The sequence below is a fragment of the Haliotis rufescens genome, unplaced genomic scaffold, assembly GCF_023055435.1.
Source record: "Haliotis rufescens isolate VD_foot unplaced genomic scaffold, xgHalRufe1.0.p SCAF_7, whole genome shotgun sequence".
Classification (NCBI taxonomy): domain Eukaryota; kingdom Metazoa; phylum Mollusca; class Gastropoda; order Lepetellida; family Haliotidae; genus Haliotis; species Haliotis rufescens.
The window spans coordinates 2557749-2565913 of NW_025964361.1; positions in this window are offsets into that span (position 1 = coordinate 2557749).

The window sequence follows — 8165 nt, forward strand, 5'->3', positions numbered from 1 at the left end:
TTCAACTGAAGCCCGGATTATGACCCTTAGGTCTGTGAACACCGTGCTCGATGGTCGATGGCTCTAACCGCATCGCGTTGAGCTACGTCCCACATTACGCAGACACCGTTGTATTCTGAAGTACTATTCAATGCTGCATGAAACCCGACCAAATAGAGTTTAAGTGTTAGCCGTTAAAGTTTGCACCAGCCAAAAATCTGCAAAATAAAATGAAAACAACGCGTACCATACTTTGTTTGTTCCCTTTTCATTATCTGGACTGCTGTCTGGAAATCTGTACGTGAAAAGCTCCAATCATGTTTTCTAAGAGTAACCTAATTTAAAATCTTCATATGATTTTGAAGCAATAAGTTATGCCTTTCAATATTGTTATAGATATAACTTGTGATTAGTTATGCTGACTGACATGTACATACATAGCTACATAACAGTTATATGTCATACTATTTATTCACACAGTTCCTATGTATACAGTCCACTTACGTTTGCCATCGTATGTAGTGTTTATGTGCAAGATGTAGAGTAACAATGTCGACGTGCCTTCATGTTTCTATAGAAGCTTTAGACATATGCATATTCTAGAAGATTGAAACGTGTATGTTCGATGCAAACAGATTAAAATGAATGTATTGTGCTAATCAAACCTATATAAGATAATGAACATCCAATTTTTTTTTGCAAAGTTTGTTTAAACATGGTTTCGGCAGTATGCCCACAGTTCAAACGGGTCAATCAACTACAACTGATGTGTAGATGTAGAACACTGATCTCATATCGTTATCGTTACCTTGTTTTTGTCTTTCAGCTTATATACATAAGCTCAATACACCTGTTAGCCTTTGCAAACTGTTTTAGATCTGAGAGTGCCACATGTTCAAGTGCAAGTGTTGTTTGTGATATACACGTTACTTCATGAAAGGACCCCGATCTGCTTGGTCGACAATTGCTGCGTCTTAGCGACGGAAAACCGGTTTCAACCATTTACTATAGTGAGAATGTGTCTGAGTATAGTATGACACACCTCTTAATGAAATGTTGCAAGCGTTCCAAGGCATTTGATTGGCTAACCAAGTATTTTTTGCGTTCATGTTTCAATGAACCGAAAAAATAGGTCACGCCCCAACTACCGGAGTATTGTTTCCTGATTGGCTGATAATGGGGTGGGTGGAGCTTGTGTTGCCCTATTGAGCTGAACATGTCACTGATTCAATATCGTTGTCTAAAGATGTTAGTGTTAATGCTTGAAAAATCAATCTATAAGGTTAATGTTGTTGACATGTATTATAAAAATTGACTTCGACATATGACTGCGTTTATGGGGGTATAAACTAAACAACACAGGTATGCTACGCTGATTTACGCAAAGTGTGCCCCCTGGTTTATACGTTTATACCTCCAAAACTCAAACATTTTTAATTATATTGCATGAATAATTTGAATCATTCTTAACGATAAACACTCAAGAATACGTAATCTTAAAAGATTTAATAACATTTTGACATCTGGCATTTGAACTAATTTGTTGTAACACTATCATTTCAGGCTTGTGCCAAAGGTAGACAAATATTTATCAGAAACAGGTGCAGTAAAAAGCAGCAAATATGACAGCATCTCTCCACCATCACTTGGCACTAGACCCTTCAATCATTCACCCCACTCACTTCTTCTTGTTGTTATTATGTTAGTCCACATCTAGTGGAAATGTGATTCATGTTAAGACGTTGAATCATTGTTTGAAAGACTGTTTGAATGATCAATAAAATCACAATATTTCTGTACACAGTGTTTCTTTTTGGTAAATTCGACCGTTGACGGGAGCTGCCTGGTTCTAATCAGTACCGGGCGGGCGGGTAGCCTAGTGGTTAAGGCGTTCGCACGTCACGCCGAAGACCCGGGATCGATTCCCGTCATGGGTACAATGTGTGAAGCCCATTTCTGGTGTCCCCGCCATGATATATTGGAATATTGCTAAAAACGTCATAAAACCATACTCACTCACTCTAAATAGTACATAAGCACACGGTGATACCCTGTTTTGCATCTCTAGTTAAGTGTTGCGGCGTAAAATACCACTCACTCATGCCAGTTTGATGGTTATGCGTTCACGTCAGTCCAAGTACCATCAGTATATGTTGTGAGTGACTAGCCTCAATGCTACCTTTGGAATGAATTGTAATCTGTTACTCACTCTATAGCATTCCGGGGGCACGGGTGGCCCAGTCGTCTAAGGCGCCGCGATTCGCTGTGCAGAGTTGCGTCCCTTGGGCACGCCAGAAACCTATGATTGTGGGTTCGAATCCCGGTTCGCCCCAATTATGTTTCTAGGTTTGTCAGCACCATACCCGTGCTCGTGGGTTTCACCGAAGTGGTAAACGTCTGAGACCTGCATCACTTCGGGCTTTCCTCCCACATTAAGCTGACACGCTGTGATATAACTGGAATACTGTTAAAAGCGGCGTTAAACCCAACTCACTCACTCACTCACTCACTCACTCACTCACTCACTATATCATTCCAAGATGCTTTAGCGAGAGGTAATACACATGTATATTCAACGTTTGCCGTGTGTTCAGTGTCATGTACCATCATCATGCTACCAACAGATAAGTGAATGAGTGGTTGAGCTGGAGTTAACGCCGTTTTGAACTGTATGCCAGTTATATCACGGCGTGTCAGCTTTAGGTGAGAAGAATTGTCACAATCGATGCAAGATTCAGAAAACCTAGGAGTACGGGTATGGTGCTGACAAACCTAGAAACATAATCGGGGGGAACCGGGATTCGAACCCACGATCATAGGTTTCTGGCGTTCCCAAGGGACACAACTCTGCACAGCGACTTGCGTCGCCTTAGACGACTGGGCCACCCGCCCTTACTAAAACCAATAACGTAACGTATAAGTAAAGAAATATTACATTCCTATGTGTACAAACGTCCAAATCTTCTCCATCTTTCTCTTGATGAAATCAGTATAACACAAACAATAATGTTATCATTACATTTTTAGTGGTCTAGTGGCAGAGCGTCCGCCCGGAGTGTTGAAGGTCAGGGGTTCGATACCCGGCCACGTCATACAAATAGACGTCAAAAGATGGTACTTGTTGTTACCTTGCCTGGCGCTCGGCATTATGGGGCTAAAAGAAGGACTGGTCAGCTCGGAGTCAGCATACTGTGTCTGAGTGGGGTATTCATGTTAAACTGTTGCATGGTATCTCAGTGTCCTAGCACTATAAAATCGGACTAGTATAGGCAGCCACACACACACACACACACACACGCTACAGAAATGTTATTATATAGATACTCAAAGAGGCTGATGTTTTACCAGTAAGCTGCCAGGTGTCTCTTGTACTTAATGGTCATCAAACAGCCAGGGAACACATGTTCGTCATTAAATCTAAACAAGTATTGAACATTTAAAAAATAACAAAGAAAAGTAGCTAATGTATAATTTAAATTCGTTATTTAACGTCTACTTTATCCTTGGCAATACGACCTGTATTCCCAAGCTGTGAATCCAGAGACTAAAGTATGCAATTAACTGCCTATAGTTATGGATTTTCTTTCAACTTAAGTGTCATTTAGTGTGGCAATATTCATTATGGAACAACTTCCTGTGTCACTGGTGTGTGTTAACTGATCTCTGAGCTGTCTACACGAGAGCAAGGATTCCCCTGGCAACACTTACTGTTCTCTACAACACGTTAGCGCTTTGTCTTCTCAATACCTGAATATGAAAGCTGACTAATTCCTCTGCTCATTAACTTCACTTCTAATTTCCCTTTGTAAGTATGGATCAAACAGTGCGACTAAATGTTTGGTAACACTGGCATGTTGCCTTGTAAAGCATTCAAACTCCTGTTGTCAATGTGCTCATGTAAAAGAATTCCAGCGTGAGATAAATTTTAAATGGAATTGTTCTTATAGAATGAAGTTAGGCGTTAGGATTTAACGCTACAATTGTGCTTATACGCACCAAAGGGACGTGGATGTCGACAGCAATTATCTTCTCCAGTGTTGTTTTTCCGACATTTATTTTATGCTTGTTAATGTATTAACGAACATAAGGAACTATAACAAACTATATCAAACATGTCAAACTAGACACGAAGCGTTTGGAAATGAAGCTTTTTAATCATGAAATATGCACATAGACAGCATTTGTTTGTTTGTTTGTTTGTTGTTTAACGCCGCACTCAGCAATATTTCAGCTATATTACGGCGGTCTGTAAATAATCAAATCTGGACCAGACAATCCAGTGATTTAGAGTAAAGATGCATTAGTAGCAATTTAGCAGGGATTAAACATGATTCATGTCCAAGGTCGGGTGACGTGGGGTTTAACGTCGCGTTGCTGCACTTTTATAGCGACCCACATGTATCATGTTGGACGAGCATGTCCAATTTTGACAAACAGATAATTTTACACGGAATAAAGCAAGATTTTCAATTACACCCATGTCTGTTGCATTCCATTTTGAATGACTTGGGAACATTACTTCGATTCCAGGTTGTTGTTTTCTCCTTACTATTTACTATTCTTTCATTAACTTGCTCATGTACGAAAAATAATTAATTTGAAATTACTTTTCAATTTATTTATTATGTATATGTTTTGTAATGGCAATCTACCCGTTAACATACAGTTAGGGTTATTAAATGAAAATAAGGTTTTTCCCTTAAAACTACCCAATCCTGGTTTATCCTTCTTTATTGAATCACTTTTGAGAAATATCAACCTTATGACCATGAATCAGTATCGGGACAGACATATGTGTAAATAAATAAATAACCCGTATCGACTGAGAAAAATATGAAAGGTTTCGAAAAGATTAACCTATTTGTTTACGTAACATTGAAGATTCTATTACATCCAGTTAATTCGTCAATTTGCGCAAACATAAAACAATGACATTATGAAATATGATATGAGAATTTTTTATGAAAATGTCCGTTTATGTAAGTATTTCATGATGGCTTTGCAGGTATAAAACTCAAGCAATGGACATGTACATTGTTTCTGTTTCTCTATTGCATCATCATGTGTCTAGACATATAAGCGAAACACTACTTCAACATTTACGATACAAATGAGACAGGAGCGCACGGTGTTTGTATTACAATTCGTGTAAATCAAATTATAAGCTCTACACCAGAGACGGATCCAAGATTTTGAAAAAGCCGTCTATCCAGATTAGTCATAACCGAGAGAAATCCTGGGATATGAACCAGTTGGTGATAAGCAAGATGGGGATGGAGAAACGAAGCTTCGGTTGCGAATGGATCCTGGATAAGATGCAGTGGATAATCGATGGGATGGGATGAGCATGGAGCAGTATTTGTCAGAACCGCAACGCCTTTGTCAAATTTCTATACATTAAACCACGTTTGTAAAGCTTATCTTATGGTTACAATATTGTATTTCATGGTTCAATCATTCCACAAATATGATGGCCAAGTTATCGGAATAGACATCTGAATCTGACCCACATGTGCAGTTTCAACAGCAACGCAGTATCTACATGGTACCAGGAAAAACCAAGAACATGTTTCTCCTGTATCCGATAATCGGCTTCCTGATGGGAAGACTTATGGCGGTTTCGTTGATACTAAACATGTCTGGCTTGTGGCAGCAAAGGAAAATATGGTCTTAGAAAGCACATGCCATGGTGGATTTTAAACACCGTTTCTGAAACGTTTGTAAAGTAAATATAGATAAGTGTATTGGGCATGGGAGCACCTGTATGAGTAACACGTGTAGCTTGAGGATTACGCTTCATCTGACCTGGCTGTAGAGCAGTTCCAGGAACGACTTCAAGAACAAATCCTGCTCAGTGCACGTGGCAGGATGCAAGAGTTTCTACATGTGTAAAACAGACAAATGAACAACCAGTGCATCTTGTCTGTACATCAGATTGCTAGAGGCATCATTCGGGCATTTGTGGGGGAAACTGTTTGCATTTTGTGATCTGTTAACAAACAACTAATCATGCCACCCAAGCTGACGAAGATATATGTGCATTTAGTTACCGTCAAAAGTCATCAAAAGGATACCCAAACGTCAAACTAAAATATGTTAAACTATCCTAATACGTTTACAAGACTTTATCTGATGCATTTATTCTTTTCGATATCGAGACCTGAAAACACATCTTACTGTGTATGTCTGCAGGGATGGAACGATTAGCCCAGCTATCGATGTAGGCAAGTGTCAATGTCTAGAATGTAATCCATCGATGACAAGCCAAAATATCAACAGTTGAGATCGATACCATGCTAAATTATCCATAATAAATCAACACATAAAAGCGTAGCTGGGCATAATATGCACCACTATTTTTAATCCAAAAGCAGACACGTTCATCACGTTATACCAGAGTGACCTCCCTTTGATCCTCCACATCCACGGCAATACACAATATCTGGAGAAACCACAGACAGCATAATGAATGAAACAAGAAAATCTATCTTACCATGATAATCGCAAAAATATTTTTTGTGGTTTAGCCACTTCCCCTGAATTGCAGAATGTTCATGTTGTTGAGTGTCATTATTTCAATTGTACTTTATTTCAAAACAAGTTTGTGTCAAGTATTTTTGTATTTGCTATCGATGGCCTTTAAATAATTGAGTCTGGATCAGACAAACCGGTGGTCGAAAGCAACTATCCATCACATGTGAAAATCGCTGCATTTTCTTTTAAGTTGGCCGCTGCGAAACGAATGGAGTTCATCTGTTCTGACCTGAATGCCACGGAAGTCTGATGGGTCGATGGAAATATAATTGTACATATTGTAGAGCTGCTTTGGTACTCATTTCCATACTCCGAAGACAGAATAACATCATCATCTGTAATAAACTCTAACATTTTATCCTCCGAGCATAGACGATGTCTAATTACTCATAGATATGCATCGTATCACACGTCTTTAGGAAAACATCGATCATGTCGCTCGGTGGGCTGCTTAGATAGTGCTAACAGAAGTTTATCTAAGTTGAGATTATTTTTTTTCTCTTCGTTTCTATTCCCGGAGGACAGCTCCAACTTACCATACATTTGAATGGTCCAGTTAAACGTCATTCCGTCAATCTCGTACCATGTATTATAAGATTGAACATTCACTGGTTGATAATGTTTACGTTCTCAGACTATCTGAGTTTTCCATGAAGATAAATGTCTTGGCAAGCACCGCTTAACAGTGTGAACTGTGTTCACTGCAGACGCTTCCGAGCACCCGATGGTAGCCAGACAAAGTAGGAAGAATTTATTGAAATCAATTTCTTTTTTCACTGTAATGACGACATTACGGTATAGATCCTTACACCGTTGCCAAGCAAGACTATCATAGCCCTCAAATGAATAAGATTTCAGTTGTCCTTTGAGAAAAAAGAGTCATGCAAAATATTAAACAAAACTCTCCACAAGGTTGTATGACAAGAGGGATGACTTGAACTTTCACTTTATGTCTAGCAATATAACATCAACTCCAGCCTTTGAATGTACATTTCAACTTTTGACGTACAAAAAACATGCTCTTTCTATAAGGATTTCAAACAGCGTCATACGATTCTTGCTAAAAAAAGTTATTTGATCAAAGTAACAATATTCAAGGCCTCAGATGGCAGACATGTGGGGGACGTTTCCAAATGTGTCGCATCAACGACACAAATAATATCCGATGCAATTCCTTCTTTTGAGGTTTACCTATCTTTTCAGGTGAACAACTGACTTATTTGCATGTGTTTGTGACGGGTGCCACCGGTGGGGGAAGAAATGTTCACCTCTTCGTGAGCACCTGTTATCATCACTATTTGATAGTCATTTGTAAACACATGTTCATGACATAGTCGAAATCGTAAAATGCTTTTAGCAGATATTTCTAACGAATATGGAATGTTTTGTCGCTTCTTATCTGTAAGATTGATTCACCTTGATTATTGTTGATCAATGTTGTTATTCCAATCAGACTCCAAGTATTTGAACAGGAAATGCTAGACAAAACCGAAAATGGCCAGAATGTGCCAGTTACAACACTCTTCAAACGTTTCGCCCGAGCGACCAGCTGAGCTGTACATTACTACACAAAACTAGCTTCCCCGTGGTCGCCAATCAGTTCAAAGAAGGTGACATCGATCCTGTCGTGATCCGATCACGATCGCGATATA